The 19348-nt window shown below is 36.4% G+C and overlaps 1 protein-coding gene and 1 pseudogene across 1 annotated transcript in view; both read left to right on the top strand.

Annotated features, from left to right (window-relative positions):
- DPYD (dihydropyrimidine dehydrogenase) overlaps positions 1-19348 on the top strand; it is an 891530-nt gene that overhangs the window by 181566 nt on the left and 690616 nt on the right. The window lies entirely within an intron of this gene.
- Positions 9865-10525, top strand: LOC121027528 (60S ribosomal protein L12-like; annotated as a pseudogene).

Raw genomic sequence — 19348 nt, 5'->3', positions numbered from 1 at the left:
TATGCCAGTCCAAGTGGCTAAAATGAACAAATGAGACTATAGATGCTGGCGAGGATGTGGAGAAACAGGAACCCTCTTGCACTCCTGGTGGGAATGCAAACTGGTGCAGCCACTCTGGAAAACAGTGTGGAGGTTCCTCAAAAAATTAAAAATAGACCTACCCTATGACCCAGCAATAGCACTGCTAGGAATTTACCCAAGGGATACAGGAGTACTGATGCATAGGGGCACTTGTACCCCAATGTTTATAGCAGCACTCTCAACAATAGCCAAATTATGGAAAGAGCCTAAGTGTCCATCAACTGACAAATGGAAGAAGAAATTGTGGTTTATATACACAATGGAATGCTATGTGGCAATGAGAAAGAATGAAATATGGCCTTTTGTAGCAATGTGGATGGAACTGGAGAGTGTTACGCTATGTGAAATGTCATACAGAGAAAGACAGATACCATATGGTTTCACTCTTATGTGGATCCTGAGAAACTTAACAAGAACCCATGGGGGAGGGGAAGGGGGAAAAAAAAAGAGAAGTTAGAGTGGGAGAGAGCCAAAGCATAAGAGACTCTTAAAAACTGAGAACAAACTGAGGGTTGATGGGGGGTGGGAGGGAGGGGAGGAAGGGTGATGGGTATTGAGGAGGGCACCTGTTGGGATGAGCACTGGGTGTTGTATGGAAACCAATTTGACAATAAATTTCATATTAAATTTTTTTTAACGTTTATTCATTTTTGAAAGAGAATGCGAGCAGGGGAGGGGCAGAGAATGAGAGAGACACAGAATCTGATGCAGGCTCCAGGCTCTGAGCTGTCAGCACAGAGCCCAGCACAGGGCTCAAACTCACGAGCCGTGAGATCATGACCTGAGCTGAAGTTGGATGCTTAACGGAGCCACCCAGGTGCCCCAGTCATTTCTTTTCTTAGTATCATCTCAGTTTAGCATTGTGAGCTTACCACCAATTTATATATGTAAAAGATTGTGGAAGGTGGCAAGACAGTATAAAATTTTGTGTCTTACAAGTATTAATCTAAAACAGAACATTTTTAAAAATTAGTATGTAGTGGTTTCTACATAGTATTAAAAACATAATTCATTACTTATCTTCTAAATATACCAAGGTTTGTTTGGATAAATGCAAATTTCTACTCTGACATTACTTGATGGCTAGAGGGAAAGAAAATATCAGACAGTTATAAGGTTAAGAAGAAGCCATATGGATAAATTTGTTAGATTACTTAAGAGTTAATAAGTATAACATTAGAAGCCAAATGGGCATTGAAGATTCAAAAGCCAGGATTGTAGCAATTTTAAGAAGCATAGACTAGAATAGGTTTGTGTCTGTGGGATTTAGTAATGCTGGTTTATAGGTAGGGTAGTAAGTAAACATAACATAATCCATACGACTTAGCTCCAGGGAGGCATGCTACACATTTGTGGGGTAGGTATGGACACTAGCAGACAGAATATACAAGTGAATAAGTGTGTTTTGAATAGCTACTTGTGTTTCAACACTTTATGTATTTCTAATGATTCTAAAATAAGTATTATCTCATTTCTCAAATGGAAAATGTTAGACAAAGAAAGATTAGATGGCTTATCCAATCCCCATAACCTCCTAGTGGCAGTGACAGGATATAAATCCCTATTTTCTGGCCCCACTCAGTATTCTTTTGATTATTTTGTGGTACATTTTCTAGAAAAGAAGCTTGATGTTTCCTTTGCTGGGTGCTAAAATGGCATGATGTAGATAGAAATAAATGGAAATTTCTTATTGTAGCATAGGTAGAGGAGATCAGTTCCTTATACCTAAAAATGGAATTAAATAGCTTTTTTAAGGACTTAATCCAAAATTAAGTCAGACTGCCAAGAAATACAGAGTGGAGAAAAGTGATCCTCATCACTTAATGTAGCTGAACATTTTGGACCTGAACACAGTTGTCAGATACTTTACCATTTTTATTGCTGTGGATTGGATTTTTTTCAAATTCTTCATTTTCCTTTTAAAGTAACAATTTCCACACTGCTAATGAAATTTTAGGAGAGGTATCACTGTAAGTTTCAAACTATCCGTTTGTTGAAATATTTTTTCTCGTTCAAAAGAAAATGTTCAGAGTTTAAAATTTTGGTGATTCTTCTTTAAAAAAATTTTTAATGTTTATTCATTTTTGAGAGACGGAGAGAGAGAGAGAGAGCACCAGGAGGGAAGGAGCAGAGAGAGAGGGAGACACAGAATCTGAAGCAGGCTCTAGGCTCTGACCTGTCTCCACAGAGCCCAAAGCCATGGGCTTTAGCCCACAAGCCGTGAGATCATGACTTGAGCTAAAGTCGAATGCTTAACCAACTGAGCCACCCAGGTGCCCCCAAATTTTGGTGATTCTTTATCGAACTTCCCCCCAACTGAAAACTGAATGTGGTCCTTGTTATTGTTTTTTGAAAGATTTTTACTGTCATAATATCTTAACATTTGAGAAACATATGAAGAGAACATCAGATCATGGTCTTTTTGTACTAGAAGTCACCTAATTGCATACCCATTCCTGAAAGATAAGAAAACTGAGACTAAATCAGGTTAATGCTTTGATCAGAGTTGTATAATTTGTCAGTAACAGAATAGGACCCAGAAAGCACCCTTTGCTCAGTGCTTTTTCAATGTAGAAAGGCAGTTATGAATTAGATTCTTGAATGTGTTTTCCTCTGAGAGTTTATTTTTAAGTATATTTGCTTCATGACTGAATCACTGTGTGATGGGAGATGTCTATAAATTATATAATCAGGGGCAGGTGTTCCTTTTACTTGGACAGTGTGCATTATGGGAATTTAGTAGTGCAGACAAAAAAATGTTGAGGTCCAAACTTCCTTCATTTGATAAGGGTATGTGGAAAATGATGATCATTTTTCCCCCTAAAGAGATTACAGAATTTATATCCCTTTGGAATCCACAGTGAAACTTTGAAAATACTACAAATATTTCTTTTGGAAGCAGATGTATGTAATATGCTTGTTTTTCAAATTAGCTGATCATAAATACTTTATATACTGTATTTAGTACTGAATTATAGCTGTCTAAATTACTTTTAAATATATGAAAAGAGGAAAGTCTTAACAAGGCAAAAATATTTCAGTTTGTAGTAATGGGAAGTAAATTATCTTGTAAAAATTTTAATTTTCCCAAGGTAAGAATAATACAAACCCTCAAAATTCAAGCTTGTGCATAGTCCTCTTTTTATTATTATTATTACTCATTTATTTATTCAGCTGACATTTGTTGAGCAGCTGGTATGGCTAGCTGCTGGAAGTACTGGACTAAATCAGCAGTCTCTCTGCCCTTGTCAGACACCCTCCCCCTCACTCTCCTGCTCCAGACACCAGGATCTTCCTTCAAACCCTCCAACCTGCTGAGCCTCCTGCCATCTCATGGCATTTGCACATCTGTTTCCTCTGCCTCCTCCTTTCCTCTTCTCAATCTAGTTGATTTCTACTCATCCTCGAGATGGCAGGAAGAACTTCCAGGATCCCTTAATCCCATTGCTTTATGCTATCACAATTCATCTTTGTTTGCAGAGAAATGTTTGTTTGTTTGTTTGTTTGTTTGTTTGTTTAACTCCAAGCTACAGAAAGGAAGTATCTGTGTCTGTTTTAGTAGCCATTATTTTCCCATGGCCTTGTGCCTAACAGGCACTCAAACAATATTTGTTGAATGAATGAATGTCCTCCTGAGACCTATCAGCTATTTGTGGATGCACTTAATTAAAAAAAAATAATTATATAAAAATGTGAAAAATGTGGGGATATGAAGAAGTAAATTAATAACCTTTAAGAAGTGAGGAGGTAATTGAGGAAGGCTTCTCAAGAGGAAATGATACCTGTGTTATATCCAGGAGGATACCCAGGAATTTGTCAGATGAGGTGTATGAGTGAGGAATTATGCATTTTGTATTAAGGGAAAAAGCAAAAACAAAGGCAGGAAAATGGAAAGAATATAATATGTTTAACTAAAAATACTGCTTTTGTATTAGCATTACCAAAATCAATATTGTACTGTCGCCTTATATATAGAACTTTAACAACACCTCTTCAACAAAAAAAGATTTATGCACCCACTATGCTGGGAGAATAGATTAATATCTGCCTAGCTTGGAAACCAATTTCTTCTCAGTGGGTTTGTTCTGAGAAGTTCACCTTAAAAAAATGGCAAGATGGGAAGAGGTGGGACATTTCACAGCTTGAATGAAAATGTGGTACATAAGAAAAATGTATTCTCCAAACTTACTTTTAAACAAGTTTCTCTTTCTGTATACTTAAAGTTGAAAACTTAGGTGTCTCATCATATGAAATTCATGTATTGGAAGAATATCCATTTTAGGTGTGGGAAATAAAGGAGTCAAAAAGAAGTATACCTCTATCACAGAGTTTCCCTTGACAAAGGGAGATTCATTTGCCTCCCTGACTACTCCCACCATCCTAGGTTCTAATGCGTCTTTTCATTGTTGACAAATTAGGTTTGCCTACACTGACTACCCAAATGTGGAATTGGTTATTGAAGCAGTCTCATCAAAACTGTTATTGATGAAGTAAAGAAGAGATCACTTGGAGAAATGAAATAATGAGTACCAAGTCATTGCTAAGTGTAACTCATCATGCTATGTATCTGTAGACATGCTTGGCTCTGTGGTGTGGCTGCTAATTTCATTATAAACCTTATGGATGCACACTAGCACTTATATCTTACATATTTTATTCCTCATGATCTCTCCTGGTTATACTTTTTTTTTTTTTTTCAAAATTATACCACTTCACTTCTGTATTCTACAAGCTCCCTTGAATTGGCTTGGAAGATATTTTTCATTTATGTTTTTCATTTATTGAGCAGCTACTATGAGCATGACATTGTTGTTGGTGCTCTTCATAATTATCTCATTTAATTTTCACAGGAACCACGTGGTAATTATTATTTTACAATTTCACCATAAAACTGTGCTTCCCAGTAGCTACTGAAAAACAGTGCTCATTTATTCCATTGTATTCTCCATTGTTCGTAATCATACATACAATTTACAATGATTTATGTTATTGAGCACTTATAAGGCAGGCACTAAATGTTTTACATATGTTAATTTTTTTTAAATCATCCCTATAATGGTATGATGTCTAGCCTATAGTTAGCAAGATATAGGAAAAAGTTGGGGGCACAAAGAATTTAAATAATTGTTCTGGGATCACAAAGCTAATAAGGATAGAGCTGGGTTTAAATCCAGAATCCATCACACTACATTTTCTTTTATGGTGTTTTGTGATAAGTACTTAATGGATTGTATATGGGTAAAAGAAGAGAGATCAGTTAAGAGATGATCTGTTTGAGACTGAGATGAATCCAGAAGTAGTTGAGCAGAGAGCTCGATGCCACTTTCAGTAGATGGTAGTTAATACTTCTAGTCTTTAACATATCTTCCTCAAGTTCTATATTTCTTGGCCTGCCCATAAGAGACACAGACACACGCGCGCACACACACACACACACACACACACACACACACACAGTCTGAAGAAAAAAAAAATCCACTTATTGTATTTTTAGCGTTATATTGGTGTTGAAGCTAGAGGAGTGAACAGATGGGGGTACCTCTAAACTTGGGGCAAGTCTGTGTATCTCTCACCTCTCCATTACCATACCTTCGCATCATGAGAATGTATATTCATGAGTCTGACTTCTTCACTGTGAGCTTCTTGAAGGCAGAGCCCATGTCTTGTTCATATTGGTATCTTTACCATCTACCTAAATACCTAGCAAATAACAAATGCACTGTACGTATTTGTTGATTGAGGAAGTAGGGAAGGAAGGAAAGAACAAAAGAACGAAGGAAATAATATGTTAAGATTCCACAGACCATGAACACATTTAAGTTCTATTACCTTCACTGGAATTCTTCATTCAGCTTTCTTAAATTTAATCGTGCATGTAACATACTATAACAGCATTGTCAGTGTTATAATGAGAAGCATGGTCAATGGAATTTTCCATTTTTACAAAAATATATATTATTTGCCCCTAGCTTTTTTATTTTCCTATTTTTACAGTTTAAATTGTATCAAGCTGTAGGCAGCTAATTTTGATGACTCTGTTCAAGGTATTATTTCTGAATTTGTGTCCTTTAGCTTGTAAGCTAATTTTTTTTAGAATAATTTTTTGTAAGAATGTTCTGATAATGATCAGGCCATTTTCACATTAGTTCCTTTACCAAGCAGTGCCATTGCCTGAAATTTTGGTCCACCTTAAGATCTGAATTAAATTGTGAAGATTAAGCATTTATATTCTTATCTGTTTTTCTCCCATATTCATTAATTTCCTGAAAGTTCTGCATATTCTTCATGTGCAATGTCAGCATCAACTCTTAGGCATAAACTCCTAAGGACTGGAATAATGTCTAAGTTATTTCAGAGAGAACCTCATAGGAAGTAATAGTGGTCTGCACAGCAACTTTAATGGGGACATTTTGGCCTTTACTTTTTTTTTTTTTTTTTTTTTTGCTGCAGTATATAATGTTCCAAATGTTGCATAGTGACATAATTATTTTGGGCTTGGTCATGATTATAGATGTCATATATGTTTTTATTTTACCTATTATGACTTCTATTTGTGATATTATAGAATGTTTCTAATTGCTTTTATTTAGTCTGTCTGGTATTTCTGTTGGAAAGACTGATCTTCCTAATTCCTTGATGGGTAATTTACATATAAGAAAATGCTTTGTAAAGATATCAGGATCTGCAAGTGTTATTGCTGAGTACTTTGTGAAGTAAATGAGGAGTTTTGTTAGATTGTTTTTTAAGGCAACCATTTATGGAATATATAGCATAATAATGCTATAACATGCATGGCTTTTATCTGTTATATCAGAAAATCTTTCTCAGGTTCTCTGGGGCTACTGGCTATCATTACAAGGAGAACTACTAGAGAAATGAAATGATGATGCCTACAGGCTGGGCTTTGGAGAAAGTCAGACCTGGATAAGAGTCCTGAATCTGGATTTCACAAACTGTGAGGCAAGCTCTGACATTATCATATGCTATTAAGATTTTAGAATGAAATAGAAGAGAAAACTGTCAATCACAGACCCTTAGGGTATTTTTATTAACTTCTTAATGATCACCAGGATCACAGAAATAGGAAATAAAATATTTCAAACCTAAAACAGAGAAGGGAATTGTGTACCTTATTGTCTTTATCTTTAAAGTGAGAATTACAACAGTACCTATCCCATCAGGTTCTTGTAAAGATATAGTGAGTTAATATTTATATCTGCCTCATCGAGTGAATATGAAGATTAAATGAGATAATACTTTTAAAACATGGCATAGCGCTAGCATATAGTACTAGCTTTAAATAAATATTTACTCAATAAATTAAACAAAATATAAACATTTTCCATTATATGTGTATATTATTTACATAAGTGTGAAGAAAAATTATTAAAATATATATTTTTTCCAAACATTAACAGCAGTAACTGGAGTTATTACTAAAATTCTGGCTGCCTTTTTTATCCAGTTTCAAATTAATCTATTTCCAAGAAAACCAACAGCAAAGACAAAGGAACACAACCATTTCTCACTGAAAGAGGAAATAGAAGAGACACCAGGAAAGTGAACCAGCTGTTGCATTCCAATGTGATAATTGCTTTGATAAAGGAACCCACAGGGTGCTTTGGGAGATTGGAATGGCAAGAACCGGGGAGCTCCATGAGAAACACCTAAACTGAATTCTGAAGCAGGCTTCAAGTGTGGCTTTTGAGGCAGAGAACATACTGGAATGCTTAGAGGCTGAAAAATGACTTGTGCTCATAGAAACAGAGGGCTCTAGAGTAGGACAAGTGGTATAGCTGGAACTGTAGGAATGAATCAGGTAGGAGCCAAGGCTTAAAGGTCATTTTGTCAAAAATTCTCCTGTAAGCAGGAGAATGTCATGATCTTTAAAAAAAATTGTGCTGAATACATTATTCTTAGGATAATCAACATAGATTCCAATTAGGAATGAATATTTAAATTTAAATTTAATTTAAATTAATTGTGTGCAGGCAGGTGTTTACTTTTTGAAAGGGGGAAATGACATCCTTTTTATGAAGGAAAACTTTTAGATAAATTGTGTAGGTTGCACTCATGAAACATAATAGTTCCAACAGGAAGAAAATCCAGATCTGGCTATTGCTCTCCAAATCTGTTCTTTCAGCACCTGAAATATAGTCGCTGTTGCACTTAGAAAGAAAAAAAAAAACCGAGACAAATCTCTTTTACATGAACTAAGTCCAGTTTATTTTTAACCGTCTTCAAGTAAACTTCAGTAAATCCTCCCCTTCACCAGCACAGAACTTAGAACATAGTGGTTTTTTCATAACTTTAAGTTGAATTATTCCTACTGTGCTATAATACCTAGATAGCTAACGTGGATAAATTTGTTTCTGAATTCTATTATTGGTGAATGATATAGTATTATTTTAAGGCCAAATAGTTTCTTCCACTGTTGTTTTAACTTAATGAGTCCCTTCAGTACTTGTGCTATCACTCACTCACTGTTTATTTGAGGAGACCTAACCCTTTGTTCTGTTAGCTTTGTGAACCACCAGCTACTCAGAAGTATATTCCATTGTTAAAACTCTTTTTAAAAACTCTTGACTGAATCTTTCAGAAGACTTTTGGAGTTTTCAGGGAAAGGAAAAGAGACTATGGCAGCATCACTGGTTAGTTTTTCCTTGGTCAATTCAAATGACCAAAGTAAAAAAATTAAAATTACACAGGATATTGTGATTTTAGTTGCCAGTGTCAAAGTATGTTAAATTTTAAATTACATGTTATACTTGCTCATTACAAAAAAAAAGAACTCAAGCCGTATAACATTGTATAAAGTTAAATCTAAAATACTAGCCCACTGCCCTTAAGTAGGTTTACATATTTACAGATATTATTTTTTCATGGTTAATGTGTCACGTAAATCCAGGAAGTGTATCATAATAAATAGCCTATTTTATTTGTTGATTAAACTATTTGACTTTTTTTCTATTTTATGTCTTTATTATTAGAAACCAAATAACAGTCTGTTAGTATTACTATTATTGTTATATTATTTCTGAAATTGCCTTCATATAAGTCACAAAATATACAGCTTTTTCAGTTTTGAAACTTACTGATAAGTTGACTTTTAGGGCATCTATGACTAATATATATCACTTTTTTGTTACCTTCATATAGAGGCTTCATTGACATTAAGTTAAACATACAACAGGTGGTTCAAAATTTGAGAAGATAATTTGCACAGCATATGGATATGCTATAAAAAATTATGTCTTTTTTTCTAAGAAGCCTGGAAAGATCTTCAATATAAATCAAAGAGTTTATGACACTACTGGGGATATAGTCCAGGTGAAATAAGATTATTGAGTAGTAGGAAAGCTATAATAAAAACTGTCAGTACTGTCACCCAGTTCCCTCTAAGGTCTGTAAAGGATCAAAAGTATATTGAGCATCATCTAACAGCTGCCTAGAATGTGAGGGGAACCACAATTGTGATGAGCAACAGTATGCTGGGTTGGAAAAAATACACATAACTTGTAGTTAAGTTGAAAATGGTAGGTAGGATTATAAAATGTATTGTGAGGCTTGATTTTTTGAAAATGGCTACCTGCTAACTAGACATGTAACTGATTTTATTATGGGTATATGTATTCACATGTATATAAACTTATTCAAATTAAAATGGCATATAAATACAGGTATTTTATTAATTATAAATAGTTACCTAGGGAAAGACCATATTTGTACATAGATAGTATATAGGAAAGGGCTACCCTTCCATGGAGGGTAAGAAGTTCTTTACTGCTACCTTACCATGTGGCAGCAATTGAGAAGAGGAAGGGAGTGCTTTTGGCCTTGGGCTCAGAAGAAGGAAATGTGCAACTGTCTTTTGTCATCCTGAATCCGCTTTCATCAGACACCAGCTGCCTCTACCATGCTGCCTAAGTCCATTCCCAGTGAGGTCAAAGTCATATACCTAAGGTACAGTGGTGGGGAAGTCAGTGCCAGGTCTGCCCTTGCCCCGAAGATCTGCTCCATGGTCTGTCTCCAAAAAAGGTTAGTGATGACATTGCCAAGGCAACTGGTGATTTGGAGGATCTGAGGATTACAGTGAAACTGAACATTTAGAACAGAAAGGACCAGATTGAGGTGGTACCTTCTGCCTCTGCCCTGAATTTCAAAGCCATCGAGGAACCGCCAAGAGACAGAAAGAAGCAGAAAAACATTAAGCACAGTGGAAATATCACTTTTGATGATATTGTCAACATTTCCCCACAGATGCAGCACCAGTCTTTAGCCAGAATACTCTCCGGGACCATTAAAGAGATCCTGTGGGCTGCAAGGTTGATGGCAGCCACCCTCACGACACCATAGATGATGTCATTAGTGGTGCTGTGGAATGCCCAGCTACGTAAGAACCACAATGGAAAATATTTCAATAAAGGATCATTTGACAGCCAAAAAAAAAAAAAAAAAAAAAAAAGGAAGGGAGAAATATGCCTAACATAGGCATGAAAATATGGAGGTACTAGGAGATGATCTGTGGAGCAGGAATAAAGAAAAGCCTCTTTTATCACATATATTCTCATATTTACAATTTGCATTCCTCAGATAAATGCTTGGCTATACATCCATAATAAAGACAAGTTACACTTTTAGTAAGGATATAGGTATTTTCAAAAGCACAAACTTCACAGTATATTGTGTAGTCCAACCTGTCATCTTAGAATTTAACTAATTTTTAAGAGGAGATTATTTTTTACCTCATACTATTAGCATGGAGCAACAAACCGAAGCCGTAAGAAGAAAGGATTCAGTATAAATAGCCTTGGATCACTGATGAGATTGACATGTGTTTTAGGGATTTGATTCCTGAAGAAGTGCAGTGAATAACGAGTTTTCCATAAACATGTATGAGCAACTCCGTATGGGCCAACTGCTAGCGTAGATACTGAGAACCAAAGATGAATTATAGTCTCTTCCCTGGATGAATCTGTAGTCTTTTTGTTTTATTTTGTCTTGTTTTTGGATTGCATTAGGTAGAAGTTTCTTTTCCCCTCATTCCTTTCATTCATTCTCTCACTCCACATTATTGGTACTTAAAATGTATATGATCCATGGTAGCTGCTGTGTGTCTTACAGAGAACAACAAATATGCAGCCAGAACTTGCTTTTGATAGTAAGCTCTGGTATACTCATATCTACACATGGTAAAATCCCACTTATGCTCCTACTCTAGCATAAGTATCTCTGTCAAAGAAGGCTTCTCTGATTCTCCTGAGATAGAATAATTTCTCTTCCTTTTGAAAACTCATAATGAGAAAATGAAGACTTTAAGCATATATTTATGTTTGTCAGATATCCACTCTGTTTACTGTCTATAAATAGCAGTAAAACATTGTGCTGTGACTCTAAAGCAACTCCTTCCACGTTAGAGAAAGTACCATATAACTTTCAGAGCATTTTAATGATTATAAGAAAGCCTGTTAAGTAACTAAAGAAGTACATATTATTAATGTGAATATATAATTTAAAAATTTATAATAAATTTCTGAAGTACAAATTATTCTCTGCGTTTGCATGTGAGAAAGCTGATGCCCAGAGAATTTAAGTCATTTGCCTAAAGTCTTAAAACCAATAAAGTGAAGTCAGTAATTAAAGACGGGCACTCAAGCACCAGAGCCTTCTCTCTTCACCTGTGTGCTATGCTTTCTCAGTGAGTACATTTAAAGGCTTTGGAGAAGCAAGCACATTTGAGCACTTAGTTAACATTACAATTTACGTAAGTCTCTGTGTGTGTGTGTGTGTGTGTGTGTGTGTGTGTGTGTGTGTGTGTATACACATATACATATTCAGTCTTATTTTTGCTGGCTGTTTTTAGAATAGCCACATTTTGCAAGGAACTCTAACCTAGGTACATGGCTTATCACTATGTCATTACTGCAAGACAGAGAAAGCTCTTTATCTTCTTCTTGAATCTAGCATCTTCCTTAGTCTCCTTAAGTATTCTCAATCCCCACCATCTTTAAGATGGATAAAGAATGGTTTCCTAAGAGAGTGCTGCCAAGAAGACCACCCCTTCAGGACATAAAGCAGAGCTTTTATCAATGATATTCTCTGTTTTTCTTAATTATTAAAGTCTGCCTCTGTAGACTGCAAGTGACTGGGATCAAATTATATTAGAGATTTTAATATCTAGATGTCTCCTAGGCAGAAAAAACATTAAATAAATATTTTTATCTTTGTTTTATATTCATCGACTTTAACTGTTTCTATATTATTGATATATAAAAAACATGAATGTGTAATATTAATTAATAGTTGCAGTAACTTATATTTTATTCCATTTCAACAATTTCAACAATAGTTGGTAGGTATGATGCTCTACTCTTTAAATAAATTGGTAACAGAGAGAAATCGGAAATGAGGGTGCTCTTCCCGTGCTACTACAACCTTTAGTGATCCCATTCTCCCCCGTAAGTCTTAGCGTAATTATCATCAGTACCATACATTTGGCAAATACATTTTGTTTTCTTTACACATTATGATACTGTTGTTTGGTAATGTTATTTAAATCTTGTCTTATTGTTTAGTATTTCTATTTCTAATATTTTAAAGCCCCAGTAGATTCTGAAAGCCTTGAGGATTGACTCCCCTTCCTTTAGTTAGACTTGTTTCTCTTTTCATACCCACTTGGTTTTATCTTCTGTATGTAGCAGTGGTGTGTTTATATTCTTTCAGCGACTCTTCCTACAGTTATTCAGGAACAATGATTCCACCCCATCCTTTTTTTCCACCTGTGTGCGACACAAAAACTGATTTTCAATTTCCAACTTCTCTTGTAAGAAAGAGAAAAATCTAAGTTTAAACTGCTCTTAAGAGCAGCATCCTCAAAGACTTATGATGATACTCTCTTTGTGTAGTAAAATAGGAAAATGTGTTTAAAAATTTTTCAGAAGGTTGTATGCACTAAGTTTTTATGGAACTGTTTTATTTGCTTGTAGGATAAGATATACATGAATTTGTGGCTTCTTCTGCTCTTGAGGTTTTTTAGCATACTTAATTAAAAAAATATGTTTAAAAAGTGTCTTTCTAATAGAAGTGGCTATACCAAAGTTATTAAAATGTAATAAAATTAGCTTCCTAAATTTAGGAATTAGTGCCTCAATGACTACTAAGGTTATATAAGCCTTTGAAACCATGTGAGATTGTAAAACCCTAATGTTTTCATCTTGACTTGAGAAGCTTCTTGAAACCTTTTACTTTTTTTTCCTTAAACTAAAATTGGACTCCAAGAGAGAGGATACTGTAGCCTTTTTCTAGCTGTGACATCTTAACTGCTTTTTTCTGTCTTCATATTACTCTGGCAAGGAGGCAGTGATGTTGCAAAGAGATAAGGTCAGTAGAACATCATCTTTTAAAATTCTAACCTGTCTTCATACGTGAATGGGATAGTCCTGAGTGTAAGATGGTAAATGCATTTTAGTAGTTTCCTCAACTGCCTTGGCCACTGGTCTCCTTATGCTTCTGGGAGATTTCTGGAGCCTCAATACTCTCGTCTATGAAGTGGAAATAAAAGCCATCTTACTAATTTTTAAGAATCAGTCATATATGAAGATCCAAAATGAGTATCAAAATTTAACTGAAGGCCTTCCTTTTAATTAAAAATATACAAAAAGTGTAAAAGACATTTTTAGCCACTCATATCTGAGAAAACCAGTAATTCTCTGATATAGACTACAGAAAGATGGTAGAAGATTTTTAACTATGTTTTATCACTAGACTCATGATCATGATAATCCAACAAGATATTTTGAGTATCGGTCCTATGAATTGTGTTCTGTTCTAAATCTTGCTTGTTTTGAACTGTCTTAAAACAACTATAAATGAATGGTAATTTCTAGAGGATAAATAGCTCTAGTTAAAAATTATGTTTTCATATTACCTACAAATTATGTAATTATTAAAAGTCTAAAACATGAATATCACTGGTTCAGCATCACCAAGACAGATTGGTGCACAACTTAAAAAGTTCAGTTAACTTTAACAATGTTGCTATACCTTCCCAGCCAGCTGACTGTAGAAGCTGGGCCAAGATATGTATTACAAATATTCAAAGTTAGTTCCAAATATCCCTGAGCTAGTAAGAATTTGTGTAATTAGAGAAGCAGAGTCAGGAAACATATAGGAGAGGCTATTAATTTTTTTTAATATATGAAATTTATTGTCAAATTGGTTTCCATACAACACCCAGTGCTCATCCCAAAAGGTGCCCTCCTCAATACCCATCACCCACCCCCTCCTCCCTCCAACCCCCATCAACCCTCAGTTTGTTCTCAGTTTTTAAAAAAGTCTCTTATGCTTTGGCTCTCTCCCACTCTAACCTCTTTTTTTTTTTTTTCCTCTCCCTCCCCCATGGGTTTCTGTTAAGTTTCTCAGGATCCACATAAGAGTGAAACCATATGGTATCTGTCTTTCTCTGTATGGCTTATTTCACTTAGCATCACACTCTCCAGTTCCATCCACGTTGCTACAAAGGGCCATATTTCATTTTTTCTCATTGCCACGTAGTATTCCATTGTGTATATAAACCACAATTTCTTTTTTTTTTTAAATTATTTTCAATGTTTATTTATTTTTGGGACAGAGAGAGACAGAGCATGAACAGGGGAGGGGCAGACAGAGAGGGAGACACAGAATCGGAAACAGGCTCCAGGCTCTGAGCCATCAGCCCAGAGCCCGACGCGGGGCTCGAACTCCCAGACCACGAGATCGTGACCTGGCTGAGGTCGGACGCTTAACCGACTGCGCCACCCAGGCGCCCCATAACCACAATTTCTTTATCCATTCATCAGTTGATGGACATTTAGGCTCTTTCCATACTTTGGCTATTGTTGAGAGTTCTGCTATGAACATTGGGGTACAATTGCCCCTATGCATCAGTACTCCTGTGTCCCTTGGATAAATTCCTAGCAGTGCTATTGCTGGGTCATAGGGTAGGTCTATTTTTAATTTTCTGAGGAACCTCCACACTGCTTTCCAGAGAGGCTGCACCAATTTGCATTCCCACCAACAGTGCAAGAGGGTTCCCGTTTCTCCACATCCTCTCCAGCATCGATAGTCTCCTGATTTGTTCATTTTGGCCACTCTGACTGGCGTGAGGTGATATCTGAGTGTGGTTTTGATTTGTATTTCCCTGATAAGGAGCGACGTTGAACATCTTTTCATGTGCCTGTTGGCCATCCGGATGTCTTCTTTAGAGAAGTGTCTATTCATGTCTTCTGCCCATTTCTTCACTGGGTTATTTGTTTTTGGGGTGTGGAGTTTGGTGAGCTCTTTATAGATTTTGGATACTAGCCCTTTGTCCGATACGTCATTTGCAAATGTCTTTTCCCATTCCGTTGGCTGCCTTTTAGTTTTGTTGGTTGTTTCCTTTGCTGTGCAGAAGCTTTTTACCTTCATAAGGTCCCAGTAATTCACTTTTGCTTTTAATTCCCTTGCCTTTGGGGATGTCTCGAGTAAGAGATTGCTACGGCTGAGGTCAGAGAGGTCTTTTCCTGCTTTCTCCTCTAGGGTGTTGATGGTTTCCTGTCTCACATTCAGGTCCTTTATCCATTTTGAGTTTATTTTTGTGATTGGTGTGAGAAAGTGGTCTAGTTTCAACCTTCTGCATGTTGCTGTCCAGTTCTCCCAGCACCATTTGTTAAAGAGACTGTCTTTTTTCCATTGGATGTTCTTTCCTGCTTTGTCAAAGATGAGTTGGCCATACGTTTGTGGGTCTAGTTCTGGGGTTTCTATTCTATTCCATTGGTCTATGTGTCTGTTTTTGTGCCAATACCATGCTGTCTTGATGATGACAGCTTTGTAGTAGAGGCTAAAGTCTGGGATTGTGATGCCTCCTGCTTTGGTCTTCTTCTTCAAAATTACTTTGGCTATTCGGGGCCTTTTGTGGTTCCATATGAATTTTAGGATGGCTTGTTCTAGTTTCGAGAAGAATGCTGGTGCAATTTTGATTGGGATTGCATTGATTGTGTAGATAGCTTTGGGTAGTATTGACGTTTTGACAATATTTACTCTTCCAATCCAGGAGCAGGGAATGTCTTTGCATTTCTTTAAATCTTCTTCAATTACCTTCATAAGCTTTCTATAGTTTTCAGCATACAGATCTTTTACATCTTTGGTTAGATTTATTCCTAGGTATTTTATGCTTCTTGGTGCAATTGTGAATGGGATCAGTGTCTTTATTTGTCTTTCTGTTGCTTCATTGTTAGTGTATAAGAATGCAACTGATTTCTGTACATTGATTTTGTATCCTGCAACTTTGTTGAATTCATGTATCAGTTCTAGCAGACTTTTGGTGGAGTCTATCGGATTTTCCATGTGTAATATCATGTCATCTGCAAAAAGCAAAAGCTTGACTTCATCTTTGCCAATTTGGATGCCTTTGATTTCCTTTTGTTGTCTGATTGCTGATGCTAGAACTTCCAGCACTATGTTAAACAACAGCGGTGAGAGTGGGCATCCCTGTCGTGTTCCTGATCTCAGGGAAAAAGCTCTCAGTTTTTCCCCGTTGAGGATGATGTTAGCTGTGGGCTTTTCATAAATGGCTTTTATGATCTTTAAGTATGTTCCTTCTATCCCGACTTTCTCAAGGGTTTTTATTAAGAAAGGGTGCTGGATTTTGTCAAAGGCCTTTTCTGCATCGATTGACAGGATCATATGGTTCTTCTCTTTTTTTTGTTAATGTGATGTATCACGTTGATTGATTTGCGAATGTTGAACCAGCCCTGCATCCCAGGAATGAATCCCACTTGATCATGGTGAATAATTCTTTTTATATGCCGTTGAATTCGATTTGCTAGTATCTTATTGAGAATTTTTGCATCCATATTCATCAGGGATATTGGCCTGTGGTTCTCTTTTTTTACTGGGTCTCTGTCTGGTTTAGGAATCAAAGTAATACTGGCTTCATAGAATGAGTCTGGAAGTTTTCCTTCCCTTTCTATTTCTTGGAATAGCTTGAGAAGGATAGGTATTATCTCTGCTTTAGACGTCTGGTAGAACTCCCCTGGGAAGCCATCTGGTCCTGGACTCTTATTTGTTGGGAGATTTTTGATAACCAATTCAATTTCTTCGCTGGTTATGGGTGTGTTCAAGCTTTCTATTTCCTCCTGATTGAGTTTTGGAAGAGTGTGGGTGTTTAGGAATTTCTCCATTTCTTCCAGGTTGTCCAATTTGTTGGCATATAATTTTTCATAGTATTCCCTGATAATTGTTTGTATCTCTGAGAGATTGGTTGTAATCATTCCATTTTCATTCATGATTTTATCTATTTGGGTCATCTCCCTTTTCTTTTTGAGAAGCCTGGCTAGAGGTTTGTCAATTTTGTTTATTTTTTCAAAAAACCAACTCTTGGTTTCGTTGATCTGCTCTACAGTTTTTTTAGATTCTATATTGTTTATTTCTGCTCTGATCTTTATTATTTCTCTTCTTCTGCTGGGTTTAGGCTGCCTTTGCTGTTCTGCTTCTATTTCCTTTAGGTGTGCTCTTAGATTTTGTATTTGGGATTTTTCTTGTTTCTTGAGATAGGCCTGGATTGCAATGTATTTTCCTGTCAGGACTGCCTTCACTGCGTCCCAAAGCGTTTGGATTGTTGTATTTTCATTTTCGTTTGTTTCCATATATTTTTTAATTTCTTCTCGAATTGCCTGGTTGACCCACTCATTCGTTAGTAGGGTGTTCTTTAACCTCCATGCTTTTGGAGGTTTTCCAGACTTTTTTCTGTGGTTGATTTCAAGCTTCATAGCATTGTGGTCTGAAAGTATGCATGGTATGATTTCAATTCTTGTAAACTTATGAAGGGCTGTTTTGTGACCCAGTATATGATCTATCTTGGAGAATGTTCCATGTGCACTCGAGAAGAAAGTATATTCTGTTGCTTTGGGATGCAGAGTTCTAAATAGATCTGTCAAGTCCATCTGATCCAATGTCTCATTCAGGGCCCTTGTTTCTTTATTGACCGTGCGTCTAGATGATCTATCCATTTCTGTAAGTGGGGTGTTAAAGTCCCCTGCAATTACCACATTCTTATCAATAAGGTTGCTTATGTTTATGAGTAATTGTTTTAGATATTTGGGCGCTCCGGTATTCGGCGCATAGACATTTATAATTGTTAGCTCTTCCTGATGGATGGACCCTGTCACTATTATATAATGTCCTTCTTCATCTCTTGTTACAGCCTTTAATTTAAAGTCTAGTTTGTCTGATAGAAGTATGGCTACTCCAGCTTTCTTTTGGCTTCCAGTAGCATGATAAATAGTTCTCCATCCCCTCACTCTCAATCTAAAAGTATCCTCAGGTCTAAAATGAGTCTCTTGTAGACAGCAAATAGATGGGTCTTGTTTTTTTATCCATTCTGATACCCTATGTCTTTTGGTTGGCGCATTTAATCCATTTACATTCAGTGTTATTCTAGAAAGATACGGGTTTAGAGTCATTGTGATGTCTGTATGTTTTATGCTTGTAGTGATGTCTCTGGTACTTTGTCTCACAGGGTCCCCCTTAGGATCTCTTGTAGGGCTGGTTTAGTGGTGACAAATTCCTTCAGTTTTTGTTTGTGTGGGAAGACCTTTATCTCTCCTTCTATTCTACATGACAGACTTGCTGGATAAAGGATTCTCAGTTGCATATTTTTTCTGTGTAACACACTGAAAATCTCGTGCCAATCCTTTCTGGCCTGCCAAGTTTCAAAAGAGAGATCAGTCAGGAGTCTTATAGGTCTCCCTTATATGTGAGGGCACGTTTACCCCTTGCTGCTTTCAGAATTTTCTCTTTATCCTTGTATTTTGCCAGTTTCACTATGATATGTCGTGCAGAAGATCGATTCAAGTTACATCTCAAGGGAGTTCTCTGTGCTCTTGGATTTCAATGCCTTTTTCCTTCCCCAGTTCAGGGAAGTTCTCAGCTATGATTTCTTCAAGTACCCCTTCAGCACCTTTCCCTCTCTCTTCCTCCTCTGGGATACCAAGTATGCATATATTATTTCTTTTTAGTGTATCACTTAGTTCTCTAATTTTCCCCTCATACTCCTGGATTTTTTTATCTCTCTTTTTCTCAGCTTCGTCTTTTTCCATAACTTTATCTTCTAGTTCACCTATTCTCTCCTCTGCCTCTTCAATCCGAGCCGTGGTGGTTTCCATTTTGTTATGCATTTCGTTTAAAGTGTTTTTCAGCTCCTCGTGACTGTTCCTTAGTCCCTTGATCTCTGTAGCAAGAGATTCTCTGC

This window comes from Herpailurus yagouaroundi, unplaced genomic scaffold (assembly GCF_014898765.1).
Source record: "Herpailurus yagouaroundi ecotype Mexico unplaced genomic scaffold, PumYag 77, whole genome shotgun sequence".
Taxonomy (NCBI): Eukaryota; Metazoa; Chordata; class Mammalia; order Carnivora; family Felidae; genus Herpailurus; species Herpailurus yagouaroundi.
The sequence above is the reverse complement of the archived record's forward strand: the minus strand, read 5'-3'. Positions and strand labels throughout refer to the sequence as shown.